This window comes from Bos javanicus, chromosome 26 (genome assembly GCF_032452875.1).
Source record: "Bos javanicus breed banteng chromosome 26, ARS-OSU_banteng_1.0, whole genome shotgun sequence".
Taxonomy (NCBI): Eukaryota; Metazoa; Chordata; class Mammalia; order Artiodactyla; family Bovidae; genus Bos; species Bos javanicus.
In genome coordinates this window covers 22,351,488-22,375,006 of record NC_083893.1, presented here as the reverse complement: position 1 = coordinate 22,375,006, position 23,519 = coordinate 22,351,488, and the positions used below count along the sequence as shown (strand labels likewise).

General features: G+C 43.9%; 1 long non-coding RNA gene across 2 annotated transcripts in view; it reads right to left on the bottom strand.

The window, feature by feature from the left end:
- Positions 1-7,231: 7,231 nt before the first annotated feature.
- LOC133239314 (uncharacterized) overlaps positions 7,232-23,519 on the bottom strand; it is a 39,803-nt gene continuing 23,515 nt past the window's right edge. For both annotated transcript variants that reach the window (XR_009733792.1, XR_009733793.1), the window contains one exon: positions 7,232-9,917. This is a non-coding gene — a long non-coding RNA (uncharacterized LOC133239314). The remainder of the gene's footprint in view (positions 9,918-23,519) is intronic.

The following is a 23,519-nucleotide window of genomic DNA, read 5'->3' as shown; positions in this document are numbered from 1 at the left end:
CCAGGAAAGAGGCCCAGATTTGTGAATGATAGTGACCCAGTGTGCTGCTGGGGGCCAAGGCCCACCCTGGGGCAGCAACCAAGGAGAGGGGGGGATGTGGGAAAGGAAACCTAAGGCAGAAAAGGCTGCTTTCCTCATGTGGGGTGCCACATGCAGGCCCAACCCCAGTGCCTCTGGGGAGTCGAGTGGTGGGCATCTAGACACCCCCTGCTTCAGGAAGAGTTAACTGTCCCCTTCTTTGGGCCTCCTTGTACCCAATACATTCTTCTATCTCATGAGTGGTTCTACTTCCTTTCACTTTAATGTCAAGCTTCTCAGTAGAAACTGAATTCTTGGAAGCAGGGAAACTTGAATTTTTCATCTCTGTTCCTGGGTCGCGTTACTGACTGCCTGACTCAGGAGGTACCATCTAACTGATGGATGAATGGATGAGAGGATAAATCTTGGGTGAGATATCATAGTAGAGAAAACCTTTAAAGCTTATTATGAATGAGGAGGGACATTCAAGAAGAAACAGAATCTCAGATGGCCTGGGGAATTTAGGAGCAGAAAAGCTGAGAATGAAAACACCAATTCACATGGTCCGTGAGTGCATGGTGGTCTGGGTAGACTCTAGGCCACTCTTAAACTCCTCGGGGAAGACGTAAAGGCAAGTGGCACCCAGGGATCAGGTTGATTATCTCTAGATGGACTGATAATATATCCTGGCTCATGCTATATATCCTAGAGTAGTTATTAATACCTCACAATGTCTTGACAGTGGTTTGGATGACAAACTCTCTTTTTTAGGTGGAGATATAATTTATCTTCCCTTCCCCCATCTTTTCTCTTTAGTTGAGATACAATTCATATACCACAAAATCTATCCCTTTATAGCATACAATTCAGTGGGGTTTTTTTTTTATATTATTGACAAAGCTGTGCAATTATAATCACTATCTTTTTCTATGGTTTTTAGTATATTGACAAAGTTGTGCAATTATTACTACTATCTAGTTCCAGAGCATTTTCATCACTCTAGGAAGAATCTCATACCCATCAGCTGTTCATTCACTTCCTCCTCTCAACACCTGGAAAGTGATAACTTACTTTCTGTTCCTAGAGGTTTACCTATTCTTGACATTTCATATATCTGGACTCATGCAATATGTGGCCTTTTGTGTCAGCCTTCTTTTACTTAGCATAATGTTTTCAAGGTTCATCTATGTTGGGACAAGAATTAGTACTTTGGAAAACAAAGTATTTGGTCACTGCACTCATAGATGTTAATACTGTAGCTATTGCATCGTGGGTATTGCCCTGGAGCCAAAGAGGAATTGAGATGGAGGATCCAGACTCAGATTTTTGTACTGGAAAGGCCATTCTGTGGACTCCAGGCACAGAAACACAGATGGGGGATAAAGCCGAGAAGGAGCCTCATTTAGGATTCTAGATTCTTGAGCTGGTATTTTTATTGGTTTTGGGCTCCTTGACTCCCTGACAGTAGTTAGAAAGAACTGGTGACAATCTCATCTATTACCAGCTTCTTGGAAAAAAGCAGAACTAGTCGGACACGACTGAGCGACTGAACTGAACTGACTGAATTAAAAAATTAACTGCAGGCTGTAGGTTTGAGTATTTCCTCAGCCACTGGCTTTGCTTGAGTCCCTCTGTGTCTCATCTCTGTACAATGAACACAGTGATAATAAGGAAAATCCCAGAGTGATTAGGTTTTAAGATGTTTCACAGAATCTTCCAGTGTTCTCTGAGCTGTTCTGCAGATGTGTAAGGCTAAGATCCACACACTAGGGCAGCCTGGACCTTTTGAAAGATTCATAGCTCACAATTATGTAGTTTTGAGCATTACCAGTTGGGTAGTTTGTGTGCTAAGCAGTTCGGCCAGGATAGTCTGGGTATGAAAGTTAAAGTTGCTCAGTCGTGTCTGACTCTTTGTGACCCCATGGACTATACAGTCCATGGAATTCTCCAGGCTAGAATGCTGGAGTAGCCTTTCCCTTCTCCAGGGGATCTTCCCAACCCAGGGATTGAACCCAGGTCTCCTGCATTGCAGGCGGATTCTTTACCAATTGAGCCACAAGGGAATCCAGTTTGGGTATACCTCACACTGTGTTAATGGCACGGCGTTAATAATGAGAAAATGTGATGGTTGTTTCTGCAGATACATGTCTACTTGTCTCAATTTCTCTGATGTGTTGAGTTCTCAGGGCCAATTTTTATATAGTTCCATCTCTTGTACAATAGCCAACCCAAGGCCTTACACATACAGGGGCCGTGTGTACTGGAGAGAAGGAAAGGGAAGACCATGCAAGTACTGCTTGCTAGTGTGTGGAAGTATTTCCTCATCTTTAGGGGACTAATTAACAATCTGCCAAAGACTTGGGGGCCCCACCACAGGCAATCAAAAGCAGTCCTGGGGTGCCACCAGACTCTATACCAGGAGGCCCAGCGCAAAGCAGCTGGGCCTGTGAGTTGGCAGACCTGGGGAGGCTGTCCTCAAGGGGAAAACTGAGGAGGGCAGGGCATGCGAGCCAGGCCTGCTGCGCTGAAAGCAGCAGACGGGTAATTTCCAAATGACCATTTCAAAGGAAGGTTGAATTTCTCCCAGATAAGAGGGAGAGCAGAGAGCATGCCTATATCTCTAACCCCCTGAGCTCACGGCCGTGATAACAGCTGTGGGGTTGGAAACCTAATGCTGATGAAAGAGTTAAAGGGTGGCCCGGGCAGCTATCGGTGACAGTGCTAGGAATTGAGCGCACTCCTGGAGCGCGGCTGGGGACTGGTGTGACTCCATGAATAGAGGCCACTCTCAGGGAGTTTTTCCTGGAACAGAATGGGGTCAGGGAGCCGCTTGGGGAACAATGGTTGCCACCGACTAGCTGAATTTCTTACAATCACACACCATACCCCCTGATCAAATAGCTCCTTTGTCCGCCTGATATAAAAACATGTCATACAATGATGATTTGGAAGAATGACACGGGTTTGCCTTTCACAGAGATCAGAAGGGCTTGTTGTGCAGCAAGGGGAAAAACATCAGAGTCAAGGAAAACCTGGAGAATAAAAGGAGCAAATGGAAACAGACAGCAACAATAAGAAAGGGCTGGGTGGCTCGAAAGGCAGACAAGGGCTTGGTTACCAGCAGGGAGACGGGGCAGCTGGGCAGCTCCAAGGAAGGGAGAGCTTGCTGGCTGCCTGGTAACCAGATTCATAGCGCCCCCTTGAAACTCTTGAGAAACTCAAGGAATTAAAGAAATGTTCAGAGGAAGAGATGGTCCAGGGTGCTTGGTGTACACAGGGCTGTGTATACAGAATGGAGGGAACACCTGAGCGATCAACCTACTCATACTGTTATTTTATTTTATAGATGGGGAAACTGAGATCTGGGGAAGTATGGGGGCTTAGTCATTTACTCAGATTGTCTAGATTCGGGTCTTGTTTTACAGCTGGTTTTCTTATTTTCTTGACTTTGAAGATGGAAATACAGGAATTTCTCAAGCATTCTCTGTTCAGAGAGTAGAAGAGATGAACCGGGACTCTTGCCTTAACCAGTGATTCATTATATAATGGAACTCATGCAAGGCGGTGTGTTTCTGTGTGCCTCTGTTTCCCTGTCTATAAAGAGAAGGTACTCTCAAGTCAGCCAGCCAGCCAGCCCTTAGTTCAGCCATTCTTTGTTAAATACCTTCTGTGCATCCCACCCTGGATGAGTGCACTAGAGAGGGGAGGAAGGGAGAACCTCAACAAAAGATAAGCCACAGTCACCCGACCTAGTTAGGCAAACTCTATCCAGGTAGACTGTGTGGACACCAAACCCTGCTTCTCAGCTGAGACCTGTAATTGAGGTGGGCAGGTTTCCTGTCTGTTTCAGGTAGGTCACACGGAGACTTTGTTGTTCAAAGCGAGAAGGCTCATATAGCAAGATTCCTGCAACTCCCAGTCATCAAGTAGGTTTACAAAGAAAATGACAATTGTCAGTGTCACTAATTAACATTCATCTTTAGTGCAGCAACTGTAAATGGATCTGAAGCCTTTATATTAGATTTCCTTAGAACTTTGTGGGGTTAAAAAGCAAAGACCATTTTGTGTTAATCTATTCTCTTTCATTCCCAGATCCTGAAATCCTTTACCAGTAGATAGCCAGCTCTCAATGCTTGCCCTGTGGGGAATGTGGTGGGTGCCACTCTCCCTGTTCCCCAGCTGGGAGGCTTGGGTCACAGAAAGGTTCAAAGCCCTGCAGTGGGAGATAGAAACCAAGGCTGTCACCTTCTCATTCACTGCTGTCTTTGGACTAAACAAGACACTGGAAAGTAAAACTGGAGGTTAAGCCAGCAGTGCACCTGGTATACCTCTGTTTATAGAAAAGCAGGAATGCTTTTATATTTTTAAATTTTAGTTCATTTGTTTAAGTAGCTAATACACATCTATGGTTCTTCAAAAGGTACAAAAGAGTAGGAAGTAAGTCTCCCCCTAACCTCTGTCTCTACTCACACCATCACCTGTCCTGGAGAAGACCAGTTACTGGGCTCTGAAGAGTTTTTCTATGCATTTATAAATATAGTGGAACTGACCTGCCAATGCAGGTTAGATGTAAGAGACATGGGTTCAGTCCCAGGGTTAGGAAGATTCCCTGGAAGAGGGCATGCTAACCCCTTCAGTACTCTTGCCTGGAGAATCCCACAGACACAGGAGCCTGGCAGGCTATAGTCCATAGTGTTGCAAAGAGTTGGACACAACTGAAGCGATTTAGCACAGCACATAAATATATATGTAAAATATTTTTCCCTTTCTTATGTTTGATATGTAAACTATTCTGCACACACAGGCATATTAAAATGAATGTGAAATTCACAGAAACTCGGGATTGGAAGGACTATATAAACTCACAGTTTGTCACCAGGTCCTGGAGAAACTGCCCAGCAATCTCAAAGTGAGCTGCTGGTTTTCTGTCCTCAGAGAAATCTGTACATAGTGCCAGAGGCAGGTGTATGAGTTCCTCTGCGCTTCTTAAAGAGAACTCCACTAAAATGTGGCTAGCTGTGGTCCCACAGTGATTTTTTCACATTAAAAAAAAATGGAAATTTAGAGTTAAAAAATAGGAACTCGGGCATATCCCACTCCAGAGATTCCTCCTTCACATGGCACTGAGAGCCCTTTGATGTGACCTGTCATATACAGGTGTTAGAATTAATATTCTGAGTGCTTATTTTGTGTTGCTGCTGCTGCTAAGTCGCTTCAGTCGTGTCCAACTCTCTGCGACCCCAAAGACGGCAGCCTACCAGGCTCCCCGTCCCTGGGATTCTCCAGGCAAGAACACTGGAGTGGGTTGCCATTTCTTTCTCCAATGCATGAAAGGGAAAAGTGAAAGTGAAGTTGCTCAGTCACGTCCGACTCTTTGTGACCCCATGGACTGCAGCCTACCAGGTTCCTCCATCCATGGGATTTGCCAGGCAAGAGTACTGGAGTGCCTTGCCATATTTTGTGTTAGGCTCCTAAAAAGTGATACCTACTTTTAATACATTGTTTTGCTTAATCCTCATCACTTTATTAACTCTGCTGTACTTCTGAGGCTTAACTAATAAATGGCAGAGCGAGGAAGGCTTGACCTTAAGTCCATACTCTCTACCTTCCCACGTATTCCCCTGATAGACTTACCTCTGTCTGGTACCTGAAGAGTCAGATCCAAGCTCCCCAGCCTGAATCTGAATCTCCTCCAGCATCTGTACAATTTCTTTCATAGGCTTATCTTTTCTCACTCCTTGTCATGCACTACATGGTTGAGTCATACCAGATCCCTCGTGTTACTGGTCCTTGCATTCTTCCAGGCCCTGCACAGCCTGTTCCCTCCACATGGAATCTTTTTCTCTCCTCTCTGCCTGGCAAACGGCCAATGTGATTTTTCTAAACCTCAGTCTGACTGTTACTTCATTGTGTAAAACCTCTCTGTGTTTCCTCACCACCAAATGTGATCAAGACCAAGTTTCTCAACTTCAAACAGAGGATCTGCATGTTCTGGGTCCTACTGACCTCTGGGCTCACCTCTCCCACTTTCATCGCCTATTTAATGCTTCACACCCGTGATCTACTTACAGTTCCCTAAGTATTTTGCACACTGTCGGCTCCAGGCCTTTGCACAGGCTGTTCCTTTTTCTTGGAACACTTTTCCTACCTTCTCCTTAGTCTTATGTGGCCTTTGGATCATTGATTGGGTCACACCTCCTCAGAAGGTGTGACCCTTTCCCTTCCAGTGTATCTGTTTATATATATATATATATATATTTTTTTTTTTTCATGCTATGAGTTCCTCAAGGTCAAAGACCAAATTAATATGGGCCTGGTTGCCCAGAGCCTCACATAAGACCTGATGCCCAGACTGTCTTAAGAAATGAGTGATGAGTGAAGGAGCTGATGCATGTGTAGATGGATGAGCTAGAATGCAGAGTCCTTGCACAGGGTTTTGGTACTCAGGCTGGCCTTAGACCTGTCCTTTTTTGCCAGCTGTGGCCTAAGAGTCTTGTAGTGACTCCCATTATTTGGAACCTCTTCACTGCAGTGTGACCTTATTTACGCGAGTTTACCTCTTGGAGACTCAGTTTCCTCAAAAGTAATATGAGAAAGTAGGAGTACATGATCCCTGCTGTCCCTTCCAGATCAAATGTTATGTGAATCCATGCTGCTTGCAAAGGAGAAGGAATTTTCCAGGCACCGTGCGCGCGTATGTGGGGAGAGCGCCAGTGGTGATGGTGCTTGCAAGAGATTTTCAGAGACTTCAGCTTAACTCTCTAGCTTAGAAGTGGGTAAACGATGGCTCGTGGGCCGCATGCCTCTCACTGCCTGTTACTGTATGGCCCACAAGCTAAGAGTGGCTTTTTCATTTTTAAATGAAAAAAAAAATCATAGGAATAATACTTCGTGACATGTGAAAGTTACATGAAATTCAAATTTGAGCATCCATAAGTAAAGTTATGTTGGGATCCAACCAGGCTTATTTGTTTACACGTTGTCTATATCTGCTTTTACACTTCAATGGTAGCATTGAGTAGTTGTGACAGAGACTGTATGGCCCTCAAGAACTAAAATACTTACCATCTGGCCTCTTACAGAAAACATTTGCCAACCCTTGTTCTGACTCAAACCCTCAATGGCTTCCCACTACTTGTAACAGTGCTGTCTGTTGTAATGTGAGCCACATATGTAATTTGAAATTTTCTAGTAGCCATGTTAAAAAGTAAAATAAGGTTAATAATGTATTTTATTTAACCCAATACATCAAAAATATTATTTCAATGTGTAATAAATTTACAATTATTAAAGCAGTTTTACATTCTTTTGTTCATACTAAGTCTTCAAAATCTGGTGTGCATTTTATACTTACAGCGTATCTCAGTTTGCAGCAGCCACATTTTAAGCCTCATATGGCTAGTGGCGACTCTAGTGGACAGCTCAGGGCTCTAAGACCAAGTGTAAACTCTTTGACATGAAGTTCTAGGTCCTTTGTTATTGGGCCTCAGCTTTATTCCTAACTGCTTCCTTAAATGCCAGTCAGACTGATCCATACTATGCCCCCTACATCAGATACAAAATACTTCCACCTCTACTTCCTTGCTCTCTCCTTTTTCTTCTTTCCTTTCTTTTTCTTTATGGGAACAGCTTTATTCAGATATAATTCACATTCCATACAATCCATCCATTGAAAGTGTACAATTCAATGGTTTTTAATATGTTAAAATTAAATAGAGTCGTGCACCATCACCACAATCAATTATAGAACATTTTCATCACCCCAAAAAGAAATTCCATACCCTTTAACAATCACCTTCATTCCTCCCAGCCTCCCCCAGCTGGAGGCAACCACCAATATATTTTTTGTCTCTAGGAATTTGCCTATGCTTGACATTTCATAGACATGGAATCACACAGTGTATGGTCTTTTGTCCCTGGCTTCTTTCACTTTGCATAATTTTGCAAGATTCATCCATGTTGTAGCACGCAACAGTTCTTTCATTCCTTTTTTTTGTTTTGTTTTAATTTATTTTTTGGCTGTGCTGGGTCTTCGTTGCTACACCCAGGCTTTCTCCAGTTGCAGTGAGTTGGGGCTGCTCTTCACTGTGGTGGGCAAGGCTTCTCATCGCGGTGGTTTCTCTTGCTGTGGAGCACAAGTGCTAGGCTGTTGGGCTTCAGTAGCTGTGGCTCATGGCTTAGTTGCTCCAAGACATGTGGGATCTTCCTGGATCAGGGATCGAACCTGTGCCCTGTGCATTGGCAGGCAGATGCTTAACCACTGGACCACCAGGGAAGCCCTCTTTCATTCCCTTTTGTTACTTATATTCTATTGCTCTTTCCTTTCTGGAATGCCTTCCTCCTCCAATAACTTTCCTTTTAGGGACTGAAGCCCAGGGCCTCAGCAAAAACCAAAAAGAAAAAGAAAAATCTGCTTTTCCGAGTTTACAATTTTAAGATCAAATGTAGGATCTGAGACACCCACAATAGAGGCCATGAGGAGTCTGACCTCAGTTCCAGTTTCCCTCCAACAGACACTTGGCTGAGCTGACTAGTCTGTTGACAGCTCCATAGGCAATGATCCCCACACTCCATACTTTCACAGCAAGGAAAGGAAAAAAAAAAACAAAACAAAACCACAAACACCTACTAAACTCCAGCCCTTTTCCTTCAGCTCCTAGGCTTATACTCCAGGTGATTCTGACTCCTCCAAGACCCTACCCCAATCCCTCTCCCCCTTCCTCTGGCTCAACCTTCTGTTCCACTATGGCTCCATCTTTTTTCCTCTCCTGGTTCTTCCTTTCCTATTGTTCCCCCTTACCTTGCCCCTTTCCTCCTCACTCCCCATCCTTTTTTAGTCTCTTATCTTTCCTATCCCCTTCCTGTTCTCTTCTTTTTCCATATCTTGGTTGCTCCCTTCTTCCCTCATCTCCTCGCACTGCCGTTTTTCTCCCCTTCTCTCCTCTCTCAGTGCACCCCTTGTACAGGTGTGGAGCTGGGAAGGCCCTTAGGCTCATCTCACGGAAGACAGCCAGGCATCTAGAAGTCAGATCTGAGGTTGAAAGTTGGCTGCATCAATTAATAACTGTGGAATTTTGAGCAAATTACTCAACCTCCCTCATAGGATTAAAGGTATGTAAAGTAGCACCCAGTGAGCTCTCAGTCACCATTCCTTATCCTTTTCAAGCTCACCCTGGAGAAGAGAGGAGGAGCCCCTTCCCCACAGCTTCCACAGAACCGCCAATCCCCTCTGTAATCTTTCCTTCATACCTTCTTATCTGGCCCCACCCATACCTCACATGCCACCGCTCTCATCCGGAGGCCACCTGATGCTGTCCCCCCACCTTTGCTGTCCCCCGATCCTTTCTACAGCTTTGCCACTCCTCTCCCCGCCCCACCCCACTTTTGCAACTCTTTTCCAGGCTTCTCCTCAGGGAAGAGCCTTACTGTGCAGGTACTGGGGCTTCTGTGTGACTTTAAGTCATGCAAATCCTCAGGGCCTGGGGTGGTCTCAGTGGCAGAAAGACCTAGCTCACCTGAGTGCCTTCTGATGGGCTGATTCTCTCAGATGGGGCTTCCGTGGTTCCACTGAGTCTAGTGGAACTTCCCAGGTGGCGCTAGTGGTAAGGAACCCGCCTGCCAATGCTGGAGATGTAAAGAGACATGGGTTTGACCTCTGGGTCGGGAATAGGGCAGAGGAGCCTGGGGCATAGGGTCGAAAAGAGTCAGACACGACTGGAGCAACTCAGCACGCACATACACACTATGCCTAGTGGGCAAATGTCACAGGCACGTCTAGTCCTTGGAGCCTCAGGACCAGTTCTTTCTGATGGGGCTGGGCTCAGCTTGAGTTTTAAAATTTCTCTTCTTCCTCCTCCTCTTTGTTAAGTTCTCCATGTTATCCTAGTTGTGAGAACCTGCTAAAGAAAGTTTTGAAAGTACATAAAAGTGGAAACAGGCAATTTCTTCCAAAATTGTGTTGCCCCTCTCTGACCATATGGTCTAGGTGAGAATGTGAGCTGCGCATTGTGTTGTTTTTAAAATACTGGAATGCTGCTCTAATGACAATGGAAGTAGTGATAATAGGTGAATCAACATTTTCTATGTGCACTATTCTAAATGCTCTTTATGTTTAGCTCTGGTATTATCATTATTTCCAGTAACAACTGAGAGACACTGGCCTTACAAAGGTTGAGCATCTGCCCTAGACCATGCTGTTGGTAAATACGTGGTAGAGCCAGGATTTGAATCTGAGTTTGACTCCAGAGCTCCTGTACAGCCTCTCCTCTCTACTGGGTGTTCTTTACACGCAGTGTCTGTGTTCCCTCTGACTTGGGAGACTAGATCTCCTGTCATTTCATGGCCTCTATACAGCATTCTCCATTGGTGGATCTTTGCGTGCGTGCTAAGTCACTCAGTTGTGCTCGACTCTTTGCAACCCTATGGACTCTAGCCAAGCAGGCTCCTCTGTCCATGGGATTCTCCCAGCAAGGATACTGGAGTGGGTTGCCATGGCCTCCTCCAGGGGATCTTCCTGACCTAGGGATCAAACTCATGTCTCGTATGTCTCCTGCACTGGCAGGGGGTTCTCTACCACTAGCATCACCTGGGAAGCCTTGGTGGACCTTTAGGAGACAGGAAACCAGTGAAGCCTGGGTTAACTCTTTGGGAAAAGTCCTATCAGGCCTGAGAGCCAGTCATCCTCACCTGTTTCTAGGGATGCTAAGGGCTGGACCACAAAGGGGCTGATCCTGAGGATGCAGTGTTCCTTCTGGAAATTAATAATTCTGCAGCCACAGCTGTAAGTATTCAATAATAACCACAACTATCTGTAGGGCTTGGGCTAGAAGTCAGGCCTTCTTTAGACACTATTTTGTAAAGCCATTTTATTTTGTCTGCTCTTGGTCTTTGTTGCGGTGTGAGGGGCTCTTTGTTGTGGTCCAGTCTTCTCTCTTGTTGCAGTGTGGTCGAGGGTGCGGGTTCCCGAGGGTGTGGGCTTTCTAGATGTGGGCTTAGTGGGCCCACAGCAAGTGGGATCTTAGATCCCCAACCAGAGATGGAACCCACCTCCCCTGCACTGGAAGGTGGATTGTTAACCACTGGACCACCTGGGAAGTCCCTATAGAGACTTTCAGTGAGCCCCCACAATAACTCTACAAGGTGGGTGAAATGATTTGCCCAAAGTAAGTGTTAGGATTCAAATCTAGGCTTATCTGGGGCTGGACTATTTCCATCTTGCCCTTCTCTTTTCTGTAACAAGGGTAAACATTCACTAAGAGTGAGCCTGTGTCCTGTGCCGGGTGCTCTGCTGGAATTCTTCCATATATTATTATCTCCTTGAATCTGCACAGTAATACCTTCAGAGAGAGATGATAAATATTCCAGTTTTACAGATGAAGAAGCTGAGGTTCAGAAAAGTTGAACCCAAGCTCAAAGTTGTACTCAAGATTTCATGGCCAGTAAGGAGGAGAAACAATATTCACCCTCCCGTTGCTTGACTCCTGAGTTTATGGCCTGTTTGCAACCCGGGATTAGAGGGCAGAGTTTTTATCTGGATTGAGGGTTTGAACTACAGCTGGTTCAGCCCAAGCAGGCCCTTGTTTAGGGAACAGGTAAGGGCTGAGATCTGCCTGAAATTTCTTCAGGACCCCAGGTTCTTCCTCTGACACCCTCTATGGGGTAAATCAGAGAGGAGGCTGGCTGCTCTTTCTCTTTCTGCGAGGGGGTCATAAGGAATCTCTGTGATGTTTTCATGGTTGTGCTTTAGTCCCCGCATCCTGTACATCTAGTCCCTGCTGAGCTTTTGGCTTTCTTGATTTTGTTTAAAAGAAAAATAGCCCATGCCTGAGACTCACAGACTGGAAAGAACTTTGAAGGAGATCTACTCATGCAACCTTCCGTTTGATGCCTCTCCGCACCCCAGATTCTTCCTCTCTCAGGATTTCACACGGTCTTGGATAGGAGAGGGAAAAGAATGAAGGTGGAAGCATAAGGACTGGAATAAATCCTTCATGGTTCTGAACATTGTAGATCAGCAGTTCTCAAAGTATGCTCTGGGACCCCATGGGTCCTCCAGATCCTTTCAGGGGTCTGCAAGGTCAAAATTATTTTCATAATAATACTTTTATTTGCTTTTTTCACTCTTATTCTCTCACCAGTATATGGTGGAATTTTCCAGAATTATGTGATATTGCAACAGATGAAATATAAAAGCAAATATGAGAATTATATCTTCTATGAAGCCAGAAATTAGATTTACAAAAATGCAAAGCAATTCTACTCCTTTCACTGATTTTTTGGAAAATATTTATATGTAATGAGTTTATTTCGGAGAAGGCGATGGCACCCTACTCCAGTACTCTTGCCTGGAAAATCCCATGGACAGAGGAGCCTGGTAGGCTGCAGTCCGTGGGGTCGCTAAGAGTCAGACACGACTGAGCGACTTCACTTTCACTTTTCACTTTCATGCATTGGAGAAGGAAATGGCAACCCACTCCAGTGTTCTTGCCTGGAGAATCCCAGGGACAGCGGAGCCTGGTGGGCTGCCGTCTATGGGGTCGCACAGAGTCAGACATGACTGAAGTGACTTAGCAGCAGCAGCAATGAGTTTATTTATTTAAAACATGAGTTAACTATCTATAGAACTTCTCAGTTTCAATTTCTAATATGGTAAATATTGATAGCTATAACCCACATAAACAAAAACTCTTTGGGGTCCTCAATACTTCTCAAGAATGAAAAGGGTCCTGAGAGCAAAAAGTTTGAGAACTGAGCTTTAGACCATCACTAGCATCACACTGACATTATCTTAGGTCTAATTGTGAGTGGAGCAAAAGGTTTCTAGAATCACAATCCTGACAACTGGCATTTCTTGTGAGAAGAGCCAGTAATAGCTAGGTCCTCTAACCCCAACAGGACCCAGAGATGATAGCATAAAAATCTGAACCAAAGTCAGGCTCAGTTCAGTCCAGTCACTCAGTCGTGTCCGACTCTTTACACGGACTGCAGCATACCAGGCCCCCCTTCCATCACTATCTCCTGGAGCTTACTCAAACTCATGTCCATCGAGTAGGTGATGCCATACAACATCTCATCCTCTGTCGTCCCCTTTTCCTCCCACCTTCAATCTTCCCCAGCATCAGGGTCTTTTCAAATTAGTCAGTTCTTCGCATCATGTGGCCAAAGCATTGGAGCTTCAGCTTCAGCATCAGTCCTTCCAATGAATATTCAGGACTGATTTCCTTTACGATGGACTGGTTGGATCTCCTTGCAGTCCAAAGGACTCTCAAGAGTCTTCTCCAACACCACAGTTCAAAAGCATCAATTCTTTGGTGCTTAGCTTTCTTTATAGTCCAACTCTCACATCCATACATGACTACTGGAAAAACCATACCTTTGACTAGACGGACCTTTATTGGCAAAGTAGTGTCTCTGCTTTTTAATATGTTGTCTAGGCTGGTCATAATTTTTCTTCCAAGGAGTAAGCATCTTTTAATTTCATGGCTGTGGTCATCATCTGCAGTGATTTTGAAGCCCAAGAAAATAAAGTCTGTCACTATCTCCGTTGTTTCCCCATTTATTTGCCATGAAGTGATGGGACTGGATGCCATCATCTTAGTTTTCTGAATGTTGAGTTTTAAGCCAACTTTTTCATTGAACAGTATGAAGAGAATCAGGCTAGGCCCTATAATATCAACTATATCAAAGAGTAAATACATTTGTGGAAATGACTTAAGAAATGAGATTTTTGGCGATATTTTTTCTTCAATTTCATTGAAGTACACTAACCTGCACATATTTAAAGTGTACAATTTGGTCAGTTTTGATATATGTGTACACCTGTGAAAATATCACCATAATCAAGATTACAAAGATTTCCATCACTCCCAAAGTTAGTTTATGCCCCTTTGTAATTCGTCCTTCCCTCCACCCCATCCCCAGACAACTGCTAATATGCTTTCTAACTCTATAGATTAGTTTGTATTTTCTGCAATTTTATACGCATGGAATCACACAGTAAATACTTTTCTTTTGGCCTGGGTCTTTTACTCTGCATTGATGATTTTGAGATTTATCCATGATATTGTGTTGGGGATGAGATTTGAACTCTAGTTCTGCCATGTATTAACTCCAATGACTTTGGGGAAATTACTTAAACTGTTCTTCACAGAGGAAACAATAAATAAAATTCCTATCTTGCATAGTTGTGAAGATAAAATAAGTCAATATAAGTAAATAAAACACTTAGTTCAGTTCCTGGTACTTACTGGGTAGTTGATAAATAATTTTTTTTGAACATATGTCTGGGGTAGGAATTAAGGAGGGTAACTAGCACAGCATGGGGATGGGGGAGAATCCTGTTTAGACTAACTTGATTCATAGCTCAGGGGTAACTATTTGTTAAATGTGTCTCATTTGCACACCCCAAACCTCCACACGTGCCAAGTTAACCAGGAAATTTTCCTTTAGCAAGGGCTGGGAACATGGAAATTTGTAGCTTTGAAAGTCCTGCCAATTTGGAGTCACCCTGTTGGGGAAAAAAAGAGTCCCACTAGGTTGCTTTGAAATGGAAAAGGCATATTCCTTCTTCTTCATTGATTCCAGGTCCAACTGGCCTGATTTGCTCAAACTTGGGATGAAAACCCCTTGTCTGGAGATGGAGGTGGGCTTCAGAAGGTACTTGGCCAGAGGAAGTGGGGGATTGAGGTTTCTGTGTGACTCACTGCAGCTGAGCCTGAGTCGGGACAGAAGTGGTTGAGCTGAGGAGTTTCTCCGAGGATCCAAACGGGTTCCATTGCTTCTTGGCCTTTTAAGCGCCGCAATCATGTTGTGCTTGCTACTGGCAACTGAAGCTTGTGTCCTCATGCTACTGAGAATAACTGCTCTTTCCTAAGCCTGAAGACATAGTCTGAGAGGGGAAAAAAACCAAACACAAAGAGGACAAGAGAGAAGAGAGGAGGGCGGGTGAGAGCAGGCTGAATTGATCGATGTCTGTTCAGGTCTGGCTGGAAAACACAATGAAGTGAAAAGGCTTCTTGGTTGGCGTGCTTTTCTTCATCTTCTTCCCCCAGGGTTGGAAGTGGGAGGGAGGGATGGGAAAAAAAGAAAGGAAGAGGTGGAGGATTGGCAAGGCCTGAGCAGAAGCAGCGCACCACCCTCAGAATTGGGGAGGGAAAAGTAACTTGGTGATTCTGGAACCCTCTCGGGGCACCCACTTACTGGTCAATCCTTTCCTTCCAAAGGAGACTGTGACTCAGGGCAATGCTGCCAGTAGGGCATTTTGAATGATGGAAAGTTAAAGTATCAGAAGCCAGCCCATCCCTGCCCTAGAAAAAACACCAGATAATTCCAGTTGGGGGTGGGATGGGTGTTGATGTTGGTATTTTTCCAGTTTAGAGTATCTGCAAACTTTTATTGCGTTCTTACTTTGTGCCAATTCCTATCCTGAAGTACTTTGTAGCAGTTGTCTCAATCCTTCCAACAGCTTTGTGAGGTGAGGGTTGTGTTATTATCCCCATTGTACAGATAAACAGAAACTTACAAAGGTTAAGTAAAGAACCTAAGGTCATATAATTAGTAAGCGGCAGAACCAGGCTTCCTTATCAGGTCTGTCTGAACTCTGAGCCTGCATTCTTGAGCACCTCTCTGTGCTGAGCACAGAGCACCTCTCTGTGCTGAACATATTGTTCAGATATTGTTTCTTAAACAGTTCACAGTTTACTATTTTTCTGAGAGGAGGAGGCTTGGAGCTGGGAAGATGGTACCTGGATAGTTATGTGTGAAATTCGCTACAGTACAAAGTTGAAATAAATGCTTCAGCAGGCCAAAGAAGAGAATACTTATTTCCATAGGCCTGGGATGATGAAATTAAGGAAATCCTTTTACTTGAAAAAAAAAATTGAAGTATAGTTGATTTACAATATTATATTACTATAGTTTCAGGTGTTCAATATAGTGACTCAGTATTTTTGTAGATTATACTCCATTTTAAGTTATCATGAAATACTGGCTATATTCCTTGTGCTGTACAATATATCCTTGTAGCTAATTTATTTTATACATAGTAGTTGGTACCTCTTAATCCCCTACTCCTATCTTGTTCTTCCCTACTTCCCTCACTCCACTGGTAAACGTTAGTTTGTTCTCTGTAGTGTAAGTCTTTTTCTATTTTGTTATATTCATTCGTCTTATTTTTTAGAGTCCACATTTAAGTGACAACATATAGCATTTGTCTTTGTCTGACTTATTTCACTAAGCATAATACCCTAATACCCTCCAGGTCCATCCATATCATTGCAAACGGCAAAGTAAAATTCTTATGACCAAGTAATAGTCCATTTTAATATATATCACATCTCTATTTATCTGATGATAGGCACTTAGGTTATTGCCACGTCTTGGCTAATGTAAATAATGCTGCTATTTAAAATAATTTATTTTCAAATCAGGGTTTTTGTTTTCTATTTTTTTTAAATGTGTGACTTTTTAAAAGGTTAGAAGCTCAAGCAGCAGCGCTAACTGCCTGGCGTCATCTAGGACTGTGACCTTGGTTAAATCACTTGCCCTTTCTGAGATTTGAGTTTGTCATCTGGAAAATGAAGGTACATTCCTTCATTCAACAAATGTTTGCTGCTGCTGCTAAGTCGCTTCAGTCGTGTCCGAGTCTGTGCAACCCTATAGACGGCAGCCCACCATGCTCCTCCATCCCTGGGATTCCCCAGGCAAGAACATTGGAGTGGGTTGCCATTTCCTTCTCCAATGCATGAAAGTGAAAAGGGAAAGGGAAGTCGCTCATTCGTGTTCGACTCTTCCCGACCCCATGGACTGCAGCCTACCAGGCTCCTCCATCCGTGGGATTTTCCAGGCAAGAGGACTGGAGTGGGGTGCCATTGCCTTCTCCACAAAAAATGTTTACTGAGAGCTATTTTGTGTCAGGCATTGTCCTAGGCAACAGAAATGTATTGGTGAATAAGACAGACAAGGACCCTGCACTCACAGAGCTTCCATTCCTGTGGGGACCTACTTCTTCCCTGATCTGCTTGACCAAGTCTGTTTCCATGGGACCATGGGCCTAACCTTTATAACACTTAGCAATTGTTGTAGTTTTTTGACCAAAGTCTAAACTCATTGAGGGCAGGCACAATGTCTGATTTTTTATTTTGTTTTTAGCTCATCAGCCACTGGTTCATATTAGGCGTTCATTAAATACTTGTTGAATAAATAAATGAAATGAGATTGTGTATATAAAGGACCTGGCATAGTGAGACTCAGTGAAACATTATCTTCTAGTATGACTTGACATTTATGCTTCTCAGTTTGAAAAATGACATAAGCCACATCTATACCTACCTGCCTTTGACATCTAGTTCTGCGTAAAGGACTCTGCTGTTTGCCTACTTAACTGTCGTTGCCCTTTCTCCTTGTTGGCAGACCCCAGAGTTTTTGATTGTTCACCCTTCCTCTACCTGTAGATCTGTAAGTGGCACACCTGGGATTTGAATCTAAGCAGTAGGTTTCATGGTATGAGCTTTTAACCTTTAAAAAAAAAATCACATATTGGTAAATATTTGCATATCATAAATCTGACAAGGAGTTAATATCCAAAAAATATAACTTCTACAAGTCAACAACAGGAAAACAAACAACCCAGTTAAAAACTGGGCAAAAGGGTTTAACTTTCTCTAAAGAAGGTAAACAAATGGCTAGTAGGCACATGAAAGATATTCAACATCACTAGTTATTAGTGAAAAGCAAATCAAAGCCATGATCGGAATCTTATCTCAAACCCATTAAGATGGATATAACCCAGAAAATAACAAGTATTGGTGTGTATGTGGAGCAGCTGGAATGCTTGTACACTGTTATCGAGAATTTAAAATGGTACAGCCCCTGGGACTTCCCTGGTGGTCCAGTCATTAAAACTCCGAGTTCCTATTGCAGGGGGTCCAGGTTTGACCCTTGGTCAGGGAACTATACCGTGTATGCTGCAACTAAAGGTCCTATGTGCCACAAGTAAGACTCGGCACACACACACAAAATATCTGTAACTTGAAATAGTTTAGCCAGTAAAACTATTTTTTTTTTAAGTGATGCAGCTACTATGGAAAATAGTGCGATGGCTCCTTAAAAAAGAGACAGCATTTGATCCAGCATTTCCACTTTTGGGTATATACCCAAAAGAATTGAAAATAGGGTCCTGAAGAGGTATTTATATACCCATGTTTGTAGCAGCATTATTTGCAATAGCTAAAAGGTGGAATCAACCTGTGTCCTTTAGTGAATGCTTGTTCATTTGCTAAGTCATGTCTGACTCTCTGCGACTCCATGGACTGCAACACGCTAAGCTTCCCTGTCCTGCACTATCTCCTGGAGTTTGCTCAAACTCATGTCTATTGACTTGGTGATGCCATCCAATCATCTCATCTTCTGTCACTCCCTTCTCCTCCTGCCCTCAATCTTTCCCAGCATCAGGGTCTTTTCTAATGAGTCGGCTCGTCACATCAGGCCTTTGATGATGGTTAAATAAACAGTGGAATATCATCCAGCCTTTATTTTTTATTTATTTCTTTTTTCTTTTTTTTTTTCATCCAGCCTTTAAAAGGAAAGAAACTCTGATATATGCTACAGATGCATGAAACTGAAGACATGCTAAGTGAAATAAACCAGATACAAAACGATAAATAGTATGATTCCACTTCTATGAGGTATCTAGAGTAGTCAGATACACAAAGACAGACAGTAGACTGATGATTGCTAGGGGGTTGGGGGTAGTTATTGATGAACAGGTACAGAGGGAGGGCAAACCAGGATGAGCAGCTTGGAGCTGGGCATGGCAGCCCCAGAGTGAATATCCTGTGGGGTTGACCTGCAGGGTCAGCAGCATGAGTGTCCCATAGCCCACCATGCAGAGATGAGTTCAGCCGAGGAGGCTGGAGGCCCATGAGGAAAGGCTCTGTAAGTGCCTGAAGAAGGGCCCTCGGCTGGGCCAGCAGCTGCCCTTGACTGTGGTGGAGTCCGTCAAAGTGCGTGCTGTGGAGAGTGGGGAGCTATGTTGGTCCCTCTCAAAAAAATAGGTGCAGAGCTTTTATTTTGTAAAATGAAAAGAATTCTGTAGATGGATGGTGGTGATGGTATCACATCAATGTAAATGCACGTGAAGCCTTTGAACTGTATATTTGAAAATGGTTAAGATGATAAATTTTATGTTATGTGTATTTCAATTTTAAAAAAGTTAATGATCAATTTTTTTTCAGCTAAGATTGTCTATTAGTATGAGGATTATATTTCAATATAACTGATGTATATATGTGTATACGTATATGATGTCACGACTGAGCGACTTCCCTTTCACTTTTCACTTTCATGAATTGGAGAAGGAAATGGCAACCCACTCCAGTGTTCTTGCCTGGAGAATCCCAGGGACAGAGGAGCCTAGTGGGCTGCTGTCTATGGGGTCCCACAGAGTCGGACACGACTGAAGCGACTTAGCAGCAGCAGTAGCATAAAGCCACATATTAAAAATGAAAATAAAAGAACTTTCTTAAGTTCATTATCTCAGGCCTGCAGGCCCACCAGGTCTGCAAGTTATGGCAATCACATTGGTGTTACTGGTGATGTGAGTACAAATGGAGATGAGATTCTAGCCAGTGGGATATGAGGATAAGTCCACTGGGGGTAATTCTGAGATGAATTTCCTGATTAAAAAAGACACATGGAAAAAAAAAAAAGACATGGGAAGATAGGGCCTGTCTGCTTCTGCTTCTTATGTCTTCTTATCTTGTCCACCTAAGATGCCTAGAACCATAGCAACAATCTTGGAATCATGAATGGTGCTAATGGAGACAACTGAGGATTTCAGAATTAAAAACTGCTTCATCCAAGATGGTGACTCGATGACATCATTTAATTCTAAACTAAACAACCCTGGAACCCTCTTTCCTCCAGACTTACTGTATGGTATTATAAATGTTCTTTATTGTTCAAGCCATTTTGAGTTGAGTTTTCTGTAACTGGTGGTTACAGGCATCCTAACAGATGCAGACTATTATAAAATCAGGCTTAGGGTTTTCTGGCCCTTGGATTGCTTTTCTTTTGTGCAAGCTTCCCTGAGTCAGAATAAAACTCACTTTCCTCTCCCAAGGAAGCACTGTTCTTTGACAGCAAAAAGTCTTTGGTGCGAGGCTGGGAGTCTGTGGCAGTTGTGGAGGTGCACCACCCAGACCTCCCTTCAAGGAGGAGCTTGCCGCGGCTGTCTTTTGGAGCCGAGTCCTCACTCTTCACAGCCCTGGCTAATGACTGAGGGTAACGGGAGTGTGAGGCCTGGCCACTTCCACTCAGTGGAGGGCTCCTTTGACCAGCGGTCTTTCCTCCAGAGCCTTTTCCTGCCCACTGCTGCTCTTCTCCTTTCACAGACACCACCGCCCCCCACCCCAAACGGCTCCCACACCTCACTTGGGGTCTGCTTCTCAGAGGACCCAGCTGGCACAGAGTAGATCACGAATAACTCCTTTTGAGGGGCTTGTCCAGCCTGGTCTGAAAATAGGAGACCTACTTTCTCCTCCTTGTCATTCTATCTTTCTAAACATATTCCTAATATCTCGAACAACAGATCAGTAGACACTCAATTATTTAGCAATGAAGTGCCTCTTAATGCCAGCTCAGCTTTGTACTGGAGGCCTTGAGTTCCTTATCTCAGGCAAGTTAATCCTCAGGGAAATCCCAAGAGATGGGTACAGGTATCCTTATTTAACAGATGAGGAAACCGAGTCCTGAAATGTTAGGTGATGTTGCGAAGGTCACATTGTCAGAATGTGGCTGATCTCATTTTATTCAGATCTGGTTGTTAGCCCCTCAGAGAGCCCTGCTTTCCTACCTGGAGCACCTTCTCTACCTCCGTTGTTCCCTATGACTCTGCCCCACTTTACGGCTCTCTGAAATCACTGTTGTATTTGGTGTCTCTCTGTCTCTGAAAGGGAACCTTTCCATGGCAGCAGTCCTGTCTTATTTACTGCTGTAACCCCAGAATCTAGAACCATATCTGACATTAAGCACTATTCAACTAGTCACTGAGTGGATTAATAAAGGAAACTAAGCTCAATATATTTATTTACATATATATTTACTGTGAGATAATGAGTGTTTGTTGTTTTAAGCCACTAAGTCATGGGGTAATTTGCTAAGGCAGTGAGAGAGAAAAACATTGTGCAGATATTATATATTAAACATTTTAAATCAAGCCATTTCTGCCAGTTACTGGGAGAGCGCCTAAATTTGGAGTTGAAAGAGTTCCCCGGTGACCCAAGCCCCTGGGACTGCAGTCAGGGTAACCAAGTCCCAGCATGAGCTTGTCCCCATGGGCAGGTTTCAGAGCAAGGTTTAATGCTGTGTGTGTTCACACACCAAAGCTATTTTCACACAGAAAGTCTAAATTGTGCTGTGGATTTCCTTGAGGGCCATCCTGAAAGACTAAGCTGTTCGAGGTTCAGCTGTTCAGATGGAAGGAGGCAGTACCACCAGATGCCAGAGGAGGGGTCATTTTCATTCATCGTTTTTCTTAAACTTGCCACTGAAGTAGGGTACCCGGTCCAGAATCAGCCCCTGTAAGTGGCCCACACAGGCCCCTTGGTGCCTGCTGTGGGAATCCAGTTTTGGGCCAGCTGTCAGTCGTGGGGGCCCAGAGGCCTGCTCAGCATCACGGAGCTGCCATACCAGCCCAGGGTGACCCTCGACCTGGTGGCTGCCTGCTGAAACTAAACTCATATATATATGCGTGTGTGTGTGTGTGTGTGTTTAATTAATTTATTTAGGCTGTGTCGGGTCTTAGTTGCAGCCAGTGGGATCTTTCATTGCAGCCACGAGGGCTTAGTTGCCTCATGGCATGTGGGATCTTAGTTCAGCAACCAGGGATCGAACCCACATCCCCTACATTGGCAGGTGGATTCTTAACCACTGGACCACCAGGGAAGTCCCTCAACTCATCTTTAAGGCATGTTTATAATCACTGTTTTAAATAATAAGCCACCATATTTGAATAACACTCCATAGTTTACAAAGTGTTCCCATGGTCATCTCACGTGGTCTTCATAGAAATTGTTGAGGTAGAGCTGACATTGTTCAACCTTCAGGTTCTTCTCACACTTACTGGGCCTTCTGCCTGGAATTCTACCTCCACCCCATCCCCACCCCCATTCTTTGCCTCCATCCCTCTCTGCCCCCTTCTCTGTCACTTCCTTAGGAAGGCTGGCTCTGACCCTACAGCCCAGGTTATGAACCTGGTGTTACATACACTCTTCATACAATGGTAAACAGTTATGTAATTATTTTATGACTGGCTTCCCTGCTAGCTGAGGCTCGAGGAAGACAGGGCCTTGTTGTCCCTGGATAGGTCATATGCCACTGTGCCTGACACTGTGGTGCCCATTATACATATATGTGTGTGTGTGTATGAATATGACTGTCTAGATATGTATAAAATGAATGACTTTCATTCATTAGATGAAGAAATCAAAACCCATGGTCTAAGCCACTGTGGGAAGCTCTTTTGTTTGTTACCCACAGTAGGAAATTTTTATTTCTCATGACTCCAGAAAACATGCGTCCACACACACATACGATGGAGCTTAACTTATTGTGGACTAAACACTGATATTTTCTGTTCAGCTTGACTTCATTAAAAAATATTTAGTTCTAGTCTATTTCATTGATTTCATGACTGACTAATGTCTGAAGAACCTTGGACTAATGGACTTGCTCAAGGTCACCTAACTAGTATAGAGGTGGGATCAGAAGAATAATCCAATATTTCCCACCTATGACTCTTAAGTGGTTTTCTTGCGCTAAGGCAAAACTATCACAAAAGTCTTGTGTCAGTTTTGATAACCAGAGAACAGATTTGTCCTTCTGATTGTTAGCTGCAGTTTAGGCAATCCTGGTCTCACTGTCTGCAGGCATTTCAGTTTGGTTTGTCCAGGCACTTTGGCTCTCTGCAATGCAGCTGTCCACAGGTTTCTTCCTAGAAGCTCCAAAGGGAGAGATTTAGCCCTAATGGGTGGCACACCCAGACTTGCTGGAATTCTCATCCGAACATGAACATATGGACAGAGGCACATGGCACATTAAATGATTTACTGGGGTCAAAGATCAAGTCAATGGCAGACATCCTCAGGGTCTGTAAGGCTAAGACACGGGGAAGCCCCCGCTAGGCAGGGCCGTCAGCCTGGACCTGGTCAGCCGTCAGCCAGTTAATCTACAACGGCACCTTCTTTTCCTACCAGAGGGAGGTTTGACTTGAACTCCTGGGAGACCTGCCTTCTTGGAAGCTAGATTTCTCTGCTTCGGAGTCTAATTTAGCTGGTATTGGACTCAGAAAGCCTAGAGAAAGCTGAAACTTGTTTATTTGTTCTTTTATTCCTGGATTTATAATTTGACCTAATATACTGTATGTCTGTACATGTGTTGATCTCAAAAAATGTTTGAGCTTGCCTGCTTCTCAGGCCATGTTGGCAGGCAGCTGTTAAAGCCAT